Source organism: Gracilinanus agilis, chromosome 3 (assembly GCF_016433145.1).
Source record: "Gracilinanus agilis isolate LMUSP501 chromosome 3, AgileGrace, whole genome shotgun sequence".
Taxonomy (NCBI): Eukaryota; Metazoa; Chordata; class Mammalia; order Didelphimorphia; family Didelphidae; genus Gracilinanus; species Gracilinanus agilis.
In genome coordinates this window covers 53,581,061-53,599,398 of record NC_058132.1, presented here as the reverse complement: position 1 = coordinate 53,599,398, position 18,338 = coordinate 53,581,061, and the positions used below count along the sequence as shown (strand labels likewise).

The window sequence follows — 18,338 nt, the reverse complement described above, 5'->3', positions numbered from 1 at the left end:
CCCACCCCCTAGTTCTATATGTAGAAAGGGAATGAAAACGGGAGTCAAATCATCTGAGCTCTCATCTGGGTCACTTCCTTTTTCTGTCTCTGTGCCCTCATCTTTAAGATGAGGGAGTTGGACTTAGATGACCTTTAAGGCCCCTTCTGATGAGACATTGCTACCCTAAAAAAAATAATAAACAATAAAAAAAAACCTTAGTGTATAAGCAAATGGAATTCCATAGGAAATGAGATTCTTTCTAGGTAAAACAATGGAAAGCGGCTCCTGAGTTTATTCCTAGAATGTTCCAATCACAACTAGGTCACTGTGTCCCATGAACCAGGTCTTTCATCAATTTCCTAATTTTGGAACTCCTCGGTCCATCGTTGGGCTGCCACCCCCATTAGTCTTTCATCTCTGCACCACCCTCTGTTTACTTTTTGTCTTCTCAATCCAGTGGTTAGATGATGAATCGGCCAGCCTGGCTCTGCTTGGGTGGAGAACACGGCCCTAAGACCTGATTGTATGTCTGTGGTCTCATTCTCCCGCTGGGGCCACAAGTAATAAAAATTGCCTTGGTCAAGCCAGAAAAATGCACAATACTGAGATCATTCTTTGACAATATGTTTTCGGTCTCTCCCTCTAAGCTCCCACGAGGATCCATTCGTTCTCATTCACTGTTCCTTTTATGATCGTGGCTAGAATTCGGTCCCTTCTTTTAGTTCTTCTGTTTTTGCTTTGCCCGTGGAGCTAGGAATGTAACGATTACCTCAGTCACACGCCATTATTGTGGACCCAGATGCACATAAGGTGATAAAAGTATCAGGGTTTTTTTCCCCCTTGGTGTCTCTGCATTCCTTACTCTTGTCCATCTTTATCACATTGTAGCATTCTATTACATTAAAAGACCACTATGTATTTATTTATCTATCTCCTTATACCAATATATATATTGATTATTGATATTAAGGTTGCTTCCACGCAGTTTTAGAGTGAGAAAGAACCTTTGAACAAGTAATTTTAGATATGAGGAGAATCTTAGAACAGAGAATGACCAACCTGGGAGAGGCATTAGAGCAGAAGATGTTAGAGGTGAGAGACAATGTGAAGAGATGGAAGGGACGTGAGTCCTTTCACGACTTTACATTTATTTTGTATGTGTCTCTCCATTAGAATGGAAGCTCCTTGAGGGTGAGCCTTGTTTCATTTTTGGTTTTGTATTCTCAGCACATGACACAATGTCTAGAACATAGAAGGCATTTAATTTAATTTAATGCTTATAATTGATTGAATATCAGATATGGGGAAAGTCTTAGAACATAATGTCAGAGTTGGGAGGGGCCCTTACATCAGGGAATGTCAGAAATGTGAGGGGGGGGTCTTAGAAAACACCCACAAGAGCTAGAAATGGTCTTAATGTTAGCATTAAAAGGAAATATTATAAAAATGTAAGTCCAGTCCAACATCTTAAAGATGAAAAATGAGTACAGACATGGGAAATAATTTGGACTAAAACCCAAATCTTTGGACTTCCAGTTTAAACCCTTCCCACTATACCTTGAGGCTAATATGCCTAACCCATTTGGGGTTCCCTAACAATCTGGAAAATGGAAGACCTTGATAAGAAGAAAGATAAAGACAAAGAGCTTTATCACCTACTTCCAACACCACCCAAAAAAATCTGGCAGTCTTTGATCCAAACCTTAATCATGGGTTCTGGATCACAACCCACATGGAGTTAAGTAAGTTAAATACTTAAAATTAGTCAGTTTTTCCATTTCTTCCTCCCCCTCCCCCTTTGTCTTTGTCTCTTTCTAGCTCTGTCTCTCTGTATTTCACATTCCCTTTGTCTCTCTGTCTCTTTCTCTGTCTTTGTCTCTCTCAAAGGTGATATGATAGGGAAGTGTCTTAAAGCAGGAAGGGTTTTGGACCTGGTGTCTGAGAACCTGAATTCCAATATGGCTCTGCTATTACTTCCTGTGTGACTAAGGACAAGTCATTTAACCTCTCTAAGCTGAGAATATCTCACCTCTGTAATGTGAAGAAACTGAAATAGATAATATCTAAGTACCCTCTGAGTTTTAAGTCTTTGATTCTAGGATCAGATGAAGATGTTTTATTTATTTAATTAATTTAATGTGGGTACCATGAGTACTTGCTGTCTGCTTGGAAACATGGGTTAAATCTGTCCTCCTCAAATACATTTTACCAATGCAAATAGTATCACATTCATAAAGTTTTTTTTTAATTTTCAGAATATTTTACATCCAGTATCTTATTTATCCTCAAGGCACCATTATCAGATATATGAGAACATCGGATCTTAAAGATCATCTGGTCTAACTCTCTCATTTTACAGATTAGTAAATTGAGGAAGAGTTAAGAGTTGTGCTCATAGACACTAATGCATTGCTGGTGGAGTTGTGAACTGATCAAATCATTCTGGAGGGCAATTTGGAACTATGGCCAAAGAGCTCTAAAAACAATGCATGCCCTTTGATCCATTAACACCACTACTAGATCTGTATATCCCAAAGAGATTTTTTTAAAAGTGAGAGGGAGGTGCTACTTGTACAAAAATACTTACAGCAGCTCTTTTTGTGGTGGCAAAGAATTGGAAATTGAAGGGACACCCATCAATTAGAGAATGGCTAAACAAATTGTGGTATATGACGGTGAGGGAATACTATTATGTTATAAGGAATGATGAACAGGATGATTTCAGAAAGAGCTGGAAAGTGATGCAGAGTGAAATAAGCAGAACCAGGAAAACACTGTACATAGTAACAGCAATATTGTAGAATGATTCATTGTGATGGACTTAGCTATTATCAGCAATACAATGATCCAGGACAAAGAATGCTAGCTACCTCCAGAGGAAGAACTGTTGGAGTCAGAATGGAGATTAAAGCATGTGGTTTTTCACTTGTTTATTTAGGTTTATGTTTTAAGGTTTTGGTTTTATAAGACAGCTCTCTTACAAAAATGAACAACATGGAAATGTTTTGCATGATAATACATGTATAACCCAGATTGAATTGCTTGTCTGCTCCAGGAGGCAGGAAAGAGGGAAGGGAGACAAATTAAATCATATAACTTCAGAAAACTTAGATGGAAATTTTTAATTACATGTTAATTGGTAAATATATATGTACATATATATGTATATACATACATATATATATTTAAGAGTTATGTAGGTATTGAGTGGCAAAAGATCTGAGTTCAAATATGAGCTCTACTTATTACCTGTATGATTTGGAGTAAGTCACTTTCTTTTTCCAGGTCTCAGCTTCCCCATAAAAAAAGAGAATCTTGATAAGAGGACTCAATAATTTCAAAAGCCCTTTCTAACTCTAACATTCTGTTGTTATAAGGAGTTTTATTAGGTTCATTTATCTTGTTAGAAGCAAAAGTTTCTAGGTTATAGAAAGTGTGAAACTAGAATCTGTTACCCTAAAAACTATGATCCCAGCAAAACTATGATTCCCAGAACCCCACTCACTTCCTGTCATTACGTGCTGACGTAGACAAGATATAAATTAGGTGGAGTTCCATGTCTAGCCCTCTCTTCTCTTCCTGTGAGGGCAGCTGTGAACAGGGGACTTTTGAGCAGGTAGAAAAACTGAGTCATGTGGTTCTATTTTGTCAGATAATAAACTTTATAAAAAATCATACTTAAAGTATTGGACATTAATTTAATTCCTACAAAAGTTAAGTAATGTATCACTCAATATACCAGCTATTATTTGGCTATAACACTATGTACCTTCAACGTTCTGAGTATCTCACATTCTTTCTATCTGTGGCATTATTTATTCCATAGTTCCTTCAATCATATTCTTGGTATGTACTAATATAGTGTGTTCCAATGGGTCTTCCAGATACAAATTCTTTGTTCTCTGACCACTTTTCTAGAGTAGTTGAGATTACCATCTACAAAAGTTAGTGCAGTCTTTTTGCCTGATGGCAAATCAAGGAAATTTGGAGCCATCCTGGGCTGAAGGCCAAGGCCCGTGTTTGCTTGAATGCGTAATAAAATGTGATCTCTACTAGATAGGTTAATACCTGGAGCCCAGGGAGGGAATCTACTTACGGCATTTACTTATAGCTAAAATGCCATCTTTTAGCTTGCTGGAATCAAGGTAAGCATGACTCAAGGGATAGTACTTGTCAAGATCACCACAATCTTTTCATTTAGCCTAAATTTAGAGGAGCAGCTCTCACTAAGGACCCACCTCACCTCTTTCTTCTCTCTACCTCTCTTGTTCTCACTCTCTGTCTCTTGCTTTCACTCTCATTCTCTCTTTAGAGAAAGAATTTTTTTTAATTATGTTATATTTTCCAACTTACATATAATTTTCCAGTTTAGATATTTTGTGATGCTGTGAAATATTTACAGGATAACCAAGCGATTTTCAGAAGGCAGTTGATTATTTGGGATGAGTTCAGGAAACAGATTAAGGATGGATATCTTGATCTGGGAGTCATCAGAGATGATGCTAGAAGCCTTGGGAAGAGATGGGATCACAAAAGGAGAGAGTGTAGCCTCAGGGAGAAGAGAACAGGTAGAACTCTAGGAGATTGGAGGAGATGGGATCAAAGACTCAAATAGAGAGATCAACCTTGACAAGGAGGGCCATCTCTTTTTCAGGGAGAAGTAAGAAGAAAAGGAGGGGGGCATGGGAGGGGAGAATATAGAGGTCTGAGGTGTGGAATAGGTTAGCTTTAGGTCTTTTGACAAGGAAGCTCACAATGGATGTCTTTAATTTTCTCCATGAAACAGGAGGCAAGGATGTTGGCTAAGAGACATAGGGTGTAGAGGTTGTATGGTAAAAAGAACTTGAGGAGGGGAGTTAAATTGTCTAATTCCATATCTAGCCCTGACTTCTCAGGTCTCTACCTTCCCCCCAACCCTTCATTCACCATGAGTAGGATTGGGATCTATTTTGTTAAAGTATAATCCAAAGAGTTCTGCAAAGTCTCTGTTCTAAAAACCCAAAGATTCTACAGATGATGCTGCCACCAGAAAGCATATCCATCTATCCTTTGGAACTAATTGGTTTCCAGAAGATGTATGTCTTCTCTATTCTTTATAATCTCCAATGAAGGGCTGTCCAGCAGAGATATGGTCCACTGACCTATGACTCCCTTCTAAGAAGTTTTTCCTGATATTTGACTTCATTACTTATTGGGGTAGTTCAAGTCTATTTTCTTGCTCTTCTGTGGAAATTGTTGGCATTCTTCATTTGTTTGTTTCTTCTGCTAGAGGGGCATCATGAAGATACAGGTAGAGAACTGGCCTTAGTCCGGAAGTAACTAGATTCAAATGCCACCTCTGACACATCTTCTGTCTATGTGGCCTTTGGTAAGTCCTATAGGCAATTGTCTACTCTGAGAGGATACATTGAAGAGAAGGAGTCAACCTGTATTGATAGATGGAGTGTCCTCACCTGAATGGTGAAAGGGCAATCCCTGTTGCTCTAGTATAAACTATTACCTCATCTATCAAGAACTCCATACCCTCAGCCATGAGTGGTGCAACAGGGTACAGTGGAAATATATGTGCTGGGGTTGAAGTCAAAGGAAGTGGCCACTTATTACCTTTGTGGACTTGGGAAAGTCAATTAACTTCCCCAGGACGCAGTATTCCTATCTCTAAAATGAGAAGACAGCCCCCCAAAGATATCTTCTAACATTAATCCTGTGATCCTATGATTACTGGACTTGGGGTCAAAAGACCTAGGTTCAAATCCTACCTCAGCCATTTACTACCTATGTGACCTTGTCCCAGGCTCTGGACCTCAGTCTCCTTATCTATAAAATGATGGGGTTGTATTCAATGGCCTCCAAGCTCTATATTGGATTCAAATATTGATTCTGCTATTTGACTAAAAGCAGGTTATGCCCCATTTTTGAACTTCAGTTTTCCCATCTGAAAAATAGGCATAATAATCTCTGCTCTATTTCCCTGAGAATCATGTTGTAAGAAGAGCACTTCTAGAAAAACAGGATATATCTATAGATAGAGATGTATATGATGTATCTATCTATAATAGAGAGATATTGTGTGTGTGTGTGTGTGTGTGTATATATATATATATATATATATATATATATATATAGAGAGAGAGAGAGAGAGAGAGAGAGAGAGAGAGAGAGAGAGAGAGAGAGAGAGGAGCCAGGCTGGCTCTATAGGTATAAATATCTATGTGAATATCTATCTATATATGTATATAAAGAGAAACATAGACAGAGGCAGAGATGAAGTAAGACCCACCAAAAGGAGAGAGAATATGTGTGCATATATGTTTATATTTTGTTCACATACACATATACATACACATATGGCTATATAGGTATATGTATATTGGTTTGTAGTGTGTGTGTACATATACATGTGAACAGAGGCAGTGGGACTTGGGCACCAACTCAAGTCAAGCCAAACCCCCAAAGCCATGAATCAGGAAGATGCCACCCCCTCCAGTCTGGCCCTTCCTGGCTTAATCACATCTGTCTCCCTTTTCATCAGCTTGTCACCAACTGATGGGCTGGAAAGCTGATATTTTCACAAAGACACACATACACACCCTCCGCCTCTTCCAGGCTCGAGAGACACATAGAATACTTCCAAACAGGTTGGCTTAAGTCCTGGTCCTTGTTGCTTGATGGGAAATAGCTCCCTGCAGACTGTTCCAGGCTTTTTGGGGGGGAGGGGGTGGCAATTGATCCCATGATTCCAGAAGATTCCAGGCTTTACCGGAGGGGTCTTGAATTGCCTCCATCCAGTCCAACTGTTAACCTAACTTGACCCTGAACCTTTCTGGTTATCAGTTGAACAACAAGCATTTAAGTACATTGTACTGTGTGTTGGGCAGCCTTGTCCTTGAGATGCTTACATTCTAATAGGACAGACAGCTTGTAGTATGAGAAAATACAAGGAAATTCAGGGCACATCAGGGAAGGCATCCTTTAGAAGATAGCATTTAATTGAGCTCTGAAGGAAACTAATGAGTCTAAGAGGTACAAATTAGGAGGGAAGGTATTCCAAGCATGTGGGACAGCCAGAAAATGGAATGTGATCAGAGAAAGAAGAGCAAAAAAGGTCAGTCTGGCCAGTTTGAAGGGGCCAGGCTGCCTCTTGGTACCACTCACCTCCTGGACCAACAGTGGGAGAATTTCTCTTATTTGTTTTGAATTTCATGATATTGCAGAATGTCATCTGAAAAGTGATGATTTATATCAGATTCTTCACATGGGGTCCACAGAACACCACAGGCTCCATGGATAGATTCTAAGGGTCCTTAAGCTTGGATGGGATGGGGGAGGGTGTGAATCACATCTCTATTTTCACTAACCTCTCACTGAAATCTGGTAATTCTTCCTCTAAGGAAAAAAAAACATGTTTCTGAGATGGGAGCCATGGTACACACAAAAAGAAAAAGACCTCTTGATTAGGTGACTCTCAGCATCTTGCAGAAGAAGCCAAACAGCTTTATTTGAGGTCATACAGCTAATTCCTGGGAGAGAATGGACTCAAATCAAAGTTTCCTGAGGCCATTTTTAGCATTTCTTCCACTACATCCAAATGTGTCACAGGCTAAGAGTTGAGAGTATAATATGCTAATAGTAAGGTCTTATGGTTCTTAGGGGACAGAGCAGATGGGATGATTCCCTCGTTTTACTGAAGGGTTTGTAATTGCTGATTGTCTTTCCAAAGAAGCAGTGCGAGGAACCTTGTCTATTCTGAAACCTAGAAAAGCCCTCAAAAGAATTCAGAGAATTGAAGCATATACACAATACATACCAAATGAAAACAAGTTTGGAACACTAGTTATCTGGAGATCAGGAAAGGTTTTAAGTAGTATATGAACCGAGTCTGAAGGAAACCAGAAAATTTAAGAGACAGAAATTAGGAGGGAGCGCATTCTAGACACAGGGGAAAATGGAGACAAAGGCATAGTGATGGGAGATAATTATGTCTACAAAAATGTAAGAAGGCTAGTCAGGCTAGATCACAGTGTTTGTGGAAGGGAGTCATGCTGTAAGAATACTAGAAAGGAAGGAATGGGCCAGGTTGTGAAGAGCTTTAAATGCCAAGAAGAGTTTCTATTTGTTCATAAGTTCTCAACCTTTTTTTAATGTATTGATCCCTCTGGCAGTCTGGTTAAACCTATGAACCTTTTCTCAGAATGTTTGTAAATGACTAAAATAAAATCCATAGGATTACAAAGGAAACTAAAGTTTAGTAAAAATCGAGATGTAATTTTTTTCCCATTCAAGTACACAAAAACTCCCTGAATTTAAGCATACATAGGCCTTTTGAGGATCAGGAGTGCCTAGAGATTCCAAGTTAAAAACTCTGTGAAGTAATAGGGAGCCACTTAAGTTTATTGAGGCTTGTCCTGCTTGGTTATAGACAAGAAGTAGAAATGCTAAGTAAAAGTTGTGGAAAAGTACATCAGGCTATAGTCTGGGAAATGTTTAACAATTGACTCCCCAAAATGGGAAAAAAATGAACCAAAAAATGGCAGTGTTAATGATTTCTCCATCACTCTTAAGTCTAGACAATCAATAAAATGATTAAGCCCTGACATATATATATATACATGTATATATATATAGCATTTGCCGATTTCTAAGATACAAATATACACTGAAAATTTAACAATTGGCTCTTCAATTCAAGTGGGATTCTGTACACCCAAGATTCAGGAAACACTTCCTAATAATGAGAAGTATCTTCAAGTAAAATGGAGAGCCCTGGGAAGTAATGAGCTCCCCAGCCCTAGAGGCTTTCAAGAAAAAGTTAAATGAATGTCAGCAATGTTGCTGATGGCCTCTGAGGTCCCTTTCAGCTTTGAGATTTGGTGATTCTGTGTAATCACCGATGTTGTCTGAGCTTCATTTTCCTCTCAGAGTTAATGATACTTGCATTGTCTGCTACATGAGATTGTCTGGAGAAAAGTGTAGAAACTGTAAAGGTCTAAAAAAATGGGAGTGATCAACATGATGAAGATGCATTGCAGAGAATGAAGAGGGAACTCAGGGGCCCCCTGGTCCAACCTGTACTTGAAACAAGAAGCCTCACTACAATACCCTGACAAATGATTATTGAGCCTATGCTTGAAGACCACTGGTAGGATGAAACCGACTATCTCCTGAGGCAGGTAGTCCATTCCACTTTGGGATAGCTCTCACTATTAGCAAATGGTTATCTAACTTCAAATCTAAATCTGCCTTTTAGCTGCTTCCCCTCATTGCTCTTTGATAATGGTCATAATTAATCCTGCTGCCTGAGTGTCCTGTGTGGCCATTCTGTAGGAACTTTAAGAGGAGAAAAAAAGTAGGAAAAGAAGCTGGGGAAAAGATGTGGAGCAGAGATAAACTGGATTCTGCACTCTTGGAAGGGAAGAGGGGAGGGTGTCATGAATGCCATGAAATCAACCAGTATCACAAGGCCAGCCAGAAAGCAGAGTATATATTTGCCCCTGAGACCCAGTCCTGGTAAGGGTAACATAGCAGTGAGAATCAGGGACATGGATGAAAATGAAGAAGGATGATGGAGGGAAAAGGAGACAGAGGGGGCAATATACAGTAGATAATGACTTCATCTCAAGGGAGAAACACAGGAAGGAATCCATTTCATTGTAAGCTCCTTGAAGGCAGGGCCTAGCTTTCTTTTTATGAACTGTTTCTCCAGCACTTAGCACAGTGCCTACCTCAGAGTAAGTGTTTAATAAATGTTTATTTGAATGAAATTGGATTGGGATGGAATATTTAGAACTTAATCAGAAGATCACAGTTTTAGAGATGGAAGGGATCTTAGAAACTATCTCTTCTAACTCCTCTTTTTATAGATGAAGACCTAGACAGGGGACGTGACTCACTCAAGGTCATGCATATAGGAGTTAAATAGGCAGGACTTGAACCCATATCTCAAGTTTAGAGCCTACAGTGCCTGAAATATTCTCTCTCCTCACTTCTGACTTAGAATCCCTGTTTTTTAAAGATTCAGTTACAACTGTCACTTTTTAAAAGAAGTCTACTCTGTTCCTTGCAATTTCTAGTGTCTTCCCCCCAAGGCTGCCTTCTACCTACTCAATGTGTCTTTTTCCCCCCATTTTTATTGTCGTGCAAAATACACTTCCATATTGGTCATTGTAAGAGCAAAGTCATACATAACCAAAACCCCAAAATAAAACCAAAAATTCGGTGTGTCTCCTTTATGCCTGTGAGCTCCTTGAAGGCAGGGTTGCTTCTTTCTTCCTATTTTCAGTGCTTACATAATGCTTGGATCAAAGTAATTGCTTAATATATTGGTGACTGATCAATTGCTTGTTCTGGTGCCACAGCTGATTCATTGGGTGTCAGGGCCAGGGAATGGAAGTTGAGATATGGGGGGAGGGGGAGGAGAAGCAAGGTTTTGGGGAAGGGGCTTTGTGACTGAGTGGTGTAGAAAGGATCTGAAAGTTATATTTTCCTAGTAGCAGAACAATCTGGTGGTCATTACCAAGGATTCAAAATGTATTAATGAAAATAAATGTAATATGTAATAATTAAAATGCTACATGTAATATTTAGACATTAGTTTTTTTGTTTTTTATTGTTCCTAAGTAAAGTTTTATTGGAATACAGCCATGATAATTTGTTTACATATTGTTGTTTTTTTAATAGTTTATTTCTTTAGAAAAATTTTCCATGGTTATATGATTCTTGTTTTTACTTTCCCCCTTCACCCCCCTTTATCCCCCCCATATCCAATGCACATTTCCACGGTTTTAACATGTGTAATCAATCAAGACTTATTTACAAGACATTAGTTTTCTTAAAGACTATTAGGAAAAGATTGGTGTGCTTGCCATTTATAAAATTAACTCAAGTCATGAGGATGATAGTAGCCTTTAACAACTTAATTTAATATAAATATAGTATAAGAAAGAAATAAGGAAGAAAGGAAGTAGAAAATTATTTCCTAGTCTAGCACTCTGAAGTCTGATCCCTAGAATTTCAGCTCTCTCACTGACAAGGTCCCAATCGCCACGTGGAAACCCAGTCATCTCTTCAGAACAAGAGACTTACCAGCCCAGGAGGGTGTCTTCCACCTGAGCTACCAATGCTGAATGGAGTAGAAGAATTAATCCCCGAAAACTCACACCCAAGATCTCAATCTCCTCTACGGTCTTATCTTTTATAACCCTTTTTCCCACATTACTTCCTATCTCTCTGAGTTGGTCTATCACAACTCAGGAATTAATTAACTAATTAAAGTCTTTTTGACGCAGATTCATAACCCTTAGTTCCAGGTCATGTTCCTAGAGCTTTTAAGCTGTAACCTCTGTTTGGAGCATTCCAGCCATGCCAATGGGATGGGTCGGTCAAGAAGAAAGTTCAAGACCCTGGGAGGAAGAGGTTCCCTTTTTACAACAGATTTGGGGATTTCAGAGCCAGGGAGGTCCTTAGAACCAAGAATAGCAACACTGAGAAAGGCTTTAATCTCTTCATTGTACAACCAAAAAAATTAAGGTCCAGAGTGACAATGTGGTCAGATGTTTTACCTAAGACCATCCAAAGAATTAACAACAGGAGGCAGCTAGATGGCTCAATGGATAGAGTGTCAAGTCTGAAGATGAGAGGTCCCGGGTTCATATCTGGCCTAGACACTTTCATGTGATCCTGGGCAAGTCACTTAACCCCAATTGCCTGGTCTTTCCTGCTCTTCTGTCTTAGAACCAATACTGAATATTGATTCTAAGATGGAAGATAAGGGTTTTTTTTTAAGAGTCAACAACAGGGCAGTTATCCAAAGGTACCTCCTCTGAATCTAGTCTAGACCTCATCTACTACTTTGATTTGCCAAGCATACTCATAAGTGCTTAGAGATCCTCAATGGCCTCCCACCCTGTACCAGGAGACCCCACTATGGGCTGGACAAAAGACATAGGGCACCATCTATTGGTCTCTCCAAATGGCTGTCTCTTTCCCTCAATAATCAACTGACAGAACTGGAGGGGTACCTTAGAGATGATTTAGAAGAATTTTTTAAAATGAGACTTGTGGGGTGGTAGGATTGATCTAGCTTAGGATACACAGCATGGCACCTATCAATTGAGCACTAAACCCATGTACTCATGACTAAGGCCTTAGAGCCCAGATAATCTCCATCAGAAGAAAACCTATTCCCTTCTTTTCAGGGGACAACAATAGAAGACACAGGATCAGAGAGGATAGATGATTTTACAAATTTGCAAAGCTATTATATGAAAGAACCTGGATTCAAACCCATGTTTCTTCACTCTGAATCTATGGCTTTTTTTCTACTGTGATGTATTATTGAATGTCAGTCTGCTTTTAAGCAAAATGTATTCCTGTATCATTCTTAGGTTTCTGGGGTGCCAGTGGATTCCTAGGATAATTTTAAGAATAATTCTTTATAAATATTAAAATCCAATAAAAGTGGGAACTTTGATTATCATCTTAACTTATGATGCTCTAAGTTTCCTCTCAGCTCCAACATTCTGTGTTTTCAGGCCCCTCCTAGGCCTGACATAAGGTTCTTCCCAGCTCTGACATTCTCTGTTCTAAGTTTCCAGATATTCTAAGCAAAGGTCAGCACCACTCTAAGTTAAAAGTGTATTTACTAAACCAAAGTTACAAACACTCAAGTTTTTGATGGGAAGGGGGGAATGAAAAGAAAAGATAATAGGAAGAGAGGTGAGGAGAAAACATAAGTGACACACAATAGTCACTAGGTTTGCCTCAAGAGTCCCTCTCGTGCCTGTGTGCCAAAATTGTCAACTCCTTATTCAAAGGTCTAGTACTCCTGTTACCAAAAACAAAGACTAGATGAGGAATGTCTAATTCTCTCCCATGCCATGGTTCAGTCTCTCTACTGACAAACAGAGAACAAATGAGGCCATTTAGGTAATAATTATGCTTTAATAGCAAAATAAGGCCACTTAGGTTGTAATTGTGCATTAATAACAAAAAATAATCAGAAAAATCACACATCAGGGGCAGCTGGGTGGCTCAGTGGATTGAAAGCCAGGCCTAGAGACATTCAGATCTGGCCTCAGACACTTCCTAGCTGTGTGACCCTAGACAAGTCATTAATCCCCATTGCCTAGCTCTTACCACTCTTCTGCCTTTGAACCAATACTTAGTATTGATTCTAAGATGGAAATTAAGGGTTAAAAAAAAAGAAAGAAAAATCACAAATCACTAGGACTCTGTCAGATTATTATATGTACCAGGAAGGTCCAAACCTACTCTCTGGGGTTTGCATGTATAGTACATGCTCCAAGAGCTACTCCCTCAACCCTTCCGCTCTCATTGAGAGGTCAGAATCCAGAGAGATGCTGGGGCAGATGTGGCCACAAGGAGTTGTGGTTGGGGCTCAGGGAATCTGATGTTATAGCCCATGAGTCCTTCATGTGGTATCTCCTTTGATTATCAGTTGATATCAGTTAGTCTTAATTAGCTTTTAGAATGCAGCATGATTAAGGTGTTTTAGTAATAATAGTTGGCACAAAAACATCCCCATATAAGTCTATGACCCTCTCCCAATCTTTACATGTCCAGTTAAGGGGAGAGTGGGCTCAAGCTTAGAGACTCCATGTGACAAGGGGATAACGCACAACTTCTTGTGGATGGAAGACCATCTTAAATAGACTGGTAGCCCCCTGTGGGCTCCTTGTACAATACTAGAGCTAACTTTCCATAGTATGTCTAGCCTGCCTTTGGCTTCTAATACAGATACTCACTAGTCACTGCTCTTCCAGGGATATTGCAGTGACAGAGGTGAAGCCCAAGTTCTCTGACCCTCCATTTACCACTCCTTTGGACACCATTATGTACTAGGAACCTCTTCATCCTGCAAAGTCCCATTAGCTCTGGTTCTCACTTACATCACATCATTACCCTCTGCCCCTGGCCCTTCTGACTGGAGGGTGGAATAGAGAATTCCACCCAGAACAATCATTTAAGGAAAGCATTCAGGTCCACCAGTCATTTCATCTCCCACCTGGCTTCACTCCTTTGGACATTTCCATCAAGCTCCAATAATGTATAACTCTTCCTCCCTTTTTGGCTATCCTTAAATAAAAAAAAACACTCAACCCTTACCTTCTTCTGTCTTATAATCAATATTCAATATTGGTTCCAAGGCAGAAAAGTGATAAGGGCTAGACAACAGGGGGTTCAGTGACTTGCCTGGGGTTGCACAGCTAAGAAATATCCATCTAACTTCCTTTTGAGTATTGTGAAAGGAAATTCTTGGTTATCTTTGTCTATTTTGACTTTACACTTGTGAAAAGGGAATCCTTTATTCACTTTGCCTAGTTGGAGTTAAAACTTTGGTTAACAATAACTTAAGTACCCCTACTTAGTATGTCACTAGATTGTGAGGACAGGATTGACTCTCCTTTGGCTACCTTTTGAATGAATCAACACAAGCTTGAACTAGGTGGAGGAGCTCTAAAACCACTTAGTGAATTCACACCCTACTTAGTGCTAGGTCAGAAGCAGGTAAGATACTTGGAGAGCTCCACCCTTTTTTCTAACTCAAACAGCCAGAAACTTTTGAATTCTTTTAAGAGTTCACACACTAAGAAACAGAGTGAATCATAGGAAGAGAGTTAACACCTTTAGAGGTGAGAAGTCAGTCCCACAGATACTGCCCCTGGGCAGTGTCGGACAATTCCGAAACTGTGATTGGCCCCTGTGAAGAGGGGCATGGACAGAAAACCACCATAAAAGCCACACACTCCTTCGGCTGAGGCAGTCTGATTAAGTTGACTCTAGTGGAGAGTGTCTCCTGGAAACAGTCTTCAAGGGAGCTTCACTGGAGACCATGGCTTGGATCGTGACATCAACTTGGATTCTGACTCTTGGACTACTTCGTTGGGTGAGTGAAAAGAGCTGACTCCTTTCCTAGTTTTCTAAGAGACTAGCTTACATCTTGGAGGAGGCCTTGTAGTTACTCACTGACCTTCCCCCCCCCCCCCCCCCCCGCTAAGGACTAGTATGAGTATTTTCTCTAACCTCTCTCACATTTCTCTACTTTATCGTTTCCCCTCTATTTTGTAAATAAACTTCTGACGAGATATAATAACTCTGGTGACCACGTTATTTCTTATAATTTAAGTCCAACCACTAAATTTAACCTTTACAGTATCATCTTCTTCCATTAGATTATAAAATCCTTGAGGACAGGGACTGACTTTTTCATATGTGTATCTCCAGCACTTCACCGTCTTTGACACAGTATGAACCTAATAAATATTTATTAACCCACTGATCAATCCCTCTGGTTAAGGGAGAAGAGAAGGGAATGAGACTTACTCACTTTCTCCCTTGCCCCAAAGAATTGTCTCAGGGGCTTGGCTCTCCCCTTTACATTATCAGATGCTGGAATCCTCTTTCCCAAACCAGTTTGCTGGTTTATAAAAGCCCCAGAGATTACTACCAGGTCTCTTTTTAAATGTCTAAATATGCCTTCTGTTATACCTAATTAAAATACCTTTGATTAATTGAGTCAATAGAAATATTCTCACTTGATTAAAGTAATTACAGATTGATTGACTTGTGGAGGTGTTCTCACCTGACAGAGATATCAGGGTACAGTATCTGTGTAGTCAGGAGTGATTGACTGATGGACTGATTCCATTGATCCCAATCCTTACACATGTTTGTATTCCATCTGTTGAGGTTCTTAGCTCCCATGGAAAAGCCCAGTTAGGGAGTATCCACTCCCGGCCTCTATCTTGGCTTACCCTTGTGAAACAGAATTATATAGTGAAAAGAGCACTCAACTTAGAACCAAAAAGCCTGTATTCAAGAGCAAGCTCTAACTCTTACTAATCATATGAACTCAAGCAAGACTGTTCTTTCTCCAACTCAGTTTACTCATCTGTAAAATGGGAATAATGATTCTTGTTCAGCCTACCTTATAGGACTGAAATGTGAAGAGCTATAGAAATGCTTTCTTTTTTCATTCCCCTAAATCTTAGGGTCGCTGTTCACCATATAGTGATACTAGTCATGAAATAGATACTAGAATGGAAGTAATGATTATCCTTCCAAACCCATACTCCCACCAACTCACCACCACCCTTAAATCAGGCATCAGCCCTGGATCCAGCCCTGTAATTCCTGTAGCCCAGGTTTCTGATTCTATTGGAGGACAGAATTATAATTTGAGAGGGGAGGGGTATATCCTCCCCATGTGTTCAAACCACATAATGAAACTACTAAGGAACATAGAGCCAAAGCTAGACTTTCTATCTGTAAAAATTATCTTCACCATCTTGGCTCCTGATTCCACATCCCTTCACATACAGACTTAGCCCCAGTCTAGGCCCTAGAACCAACCTGGCTCCAGATGTTAGCACAAGAAGAACAATTAAGTTGGAAGCTGATATGCTGATCTTATCCCTCCCATGCCTGAGATCAGGTTCCTCCAAGCTTTATTATGGAACCTCAAAGTGTGATGCCCTGTGTTTTTCTTTAACCCCTTACCTTTAGTCTTAGTATCAATACTGTGTATTGGTTCCAATGCAGAAGAGCAGCAAGGGCTAGACAATGAGTGTTAAGTGACTTGCTCAGGGTCCCGTCTTTAGACCTGACTTTCATACCCTGAGACACCTAGATGTCTTCAGAGCTGGAATTTCAAACCAAGTTTCCAGACTCCAAATCCAGAGTTCTCTACCCTGGTCCATTTTGTAGAATGATTGAGTACTACAATGCCATGGTAGATAGGTTGCCCAAGTACCCTTGGAGAAAAGTACTTCAGCAGTTCTAATATTTAGAGAACTTCATACCTTCTTTTCTTACAATTCCCTCAAGTGTGGGAGGTTGCATGAGGAATATTATCTCCATTTTACAGATGGAAGAACTGAGGCCCAGAGAATTTAAGGGATTCCACCAAGATAGAGAGCATAGGCTTTGAGTTAGAAGCCACTTAAAGCTTCGCCTTATGAATAATGAACTGAAAAAAATTCAATGTGAACTGGAACAACTTCCAGGAATTGATGCAGAGTGAAAGGAGCAGAACCAGGAGAACATTGTACACAGAGACAGATACACTGTGGCACAATCAAATGTAATGGACTTCTGTACTAGCAGCAATGCAATGACCCAGGACATTTATGAGGAACTTATGAGAAAGAACACTACCCACATCCAAAGGAAGAACTGTGGGAGTAGAAATGCGGAAGAAAAACATATGACTGATCACATGGTTCGATGGGATATGATGGAGGATGTAGACTCTAAACGATCACCCTAGGGCAAATATCAATAGTATGGAAATGGGTCTTGATCAATGACACATGCAAAACCCAGTGGAATTGCACTTTGGCTGGGGGGGAAGGGTTGGAGGGGAGAGAAAGAACGTGAATCAAGTAACTATGAACACATTTTCTTAATCAATTAAAGAGTTCACCTTATCATAGGATCACACATGTAGAATTGGAAGGGACCCCAGAGTCCATGGAGGCCAACTTCAATTTTACAGAGGTGAAAATCAAAGCCCAGAGAGGGGAAATAACTTGTTCAAGGTCACCAAGGGAGCAAGTTACAAAGTCAGGATACAAACCCAGGTCCACTGGATTGGAAAGAGTCCAAATACTTTCCACTGCCCAATGCTATGGAAACTAAGGCTAAGGAAATAAAGAGATTCCCATGACTAAGCAACTTGAAAAAAGACTGAGAGGTCCAAATGAAGATTTTCTTACTCTAAGGCCATAGGTACTCTTCCCATTATTCCATACTGCTTCTAATCATTACTTCCAATCCTAAAGTCCTTTAATAAAAATGTTTTTCAGCTAGGTGACTCAATGGATTAAGAACCAGACCTAGAGATGGGAAGTCCTGGGTTCAAATATGGCCCCAGACACTCCCTAGTTGTGTTACTCTGGGAAAGTCACTTAACTCTAATTACCTAGCCCTTACCTCTCTTCTGCCTCAGAACCAATAAGTAATTAAATGTGCCTCATAAAAAAGGTAGGAGGGGGCTTTAGGAGCCAACAAATCCAGCCACCTTGAGCTATATTATGAGATGTATATAATATTATACCCATTTTACAGACTTTAAAAAAATATATATATATATGTGTGTGTGTATATATATATATATATATACATATATATATATATATATATACACACACATACCCACATTCCCTAACAATCTGAAACCTAAAAAAAAATGAAACGCGATGACAAACTCCAGCCAGTTTCAGATCTAATAATAATGTTACTTGAGTACTCTAAGGCAGCCTATGAGTAATGAAGTTGTTATGTTAAATACAGCCTAGCCTGGTGTTGCCCATAATTCAATGTGAGCATTTATATGT

The 18,338-nt window shown here is 39.7% G+C and overlaps 1 pseudogene; it reads right to left on the bottom strand.

Moving 5' to 3' along the window:
- The window catches only part of LOC123240988, a 33,564-nt pseudogene that overhangs the window by 7,424 nt on the left and 7,802 nt on the right, over nt 1–18,338 (bottom strand).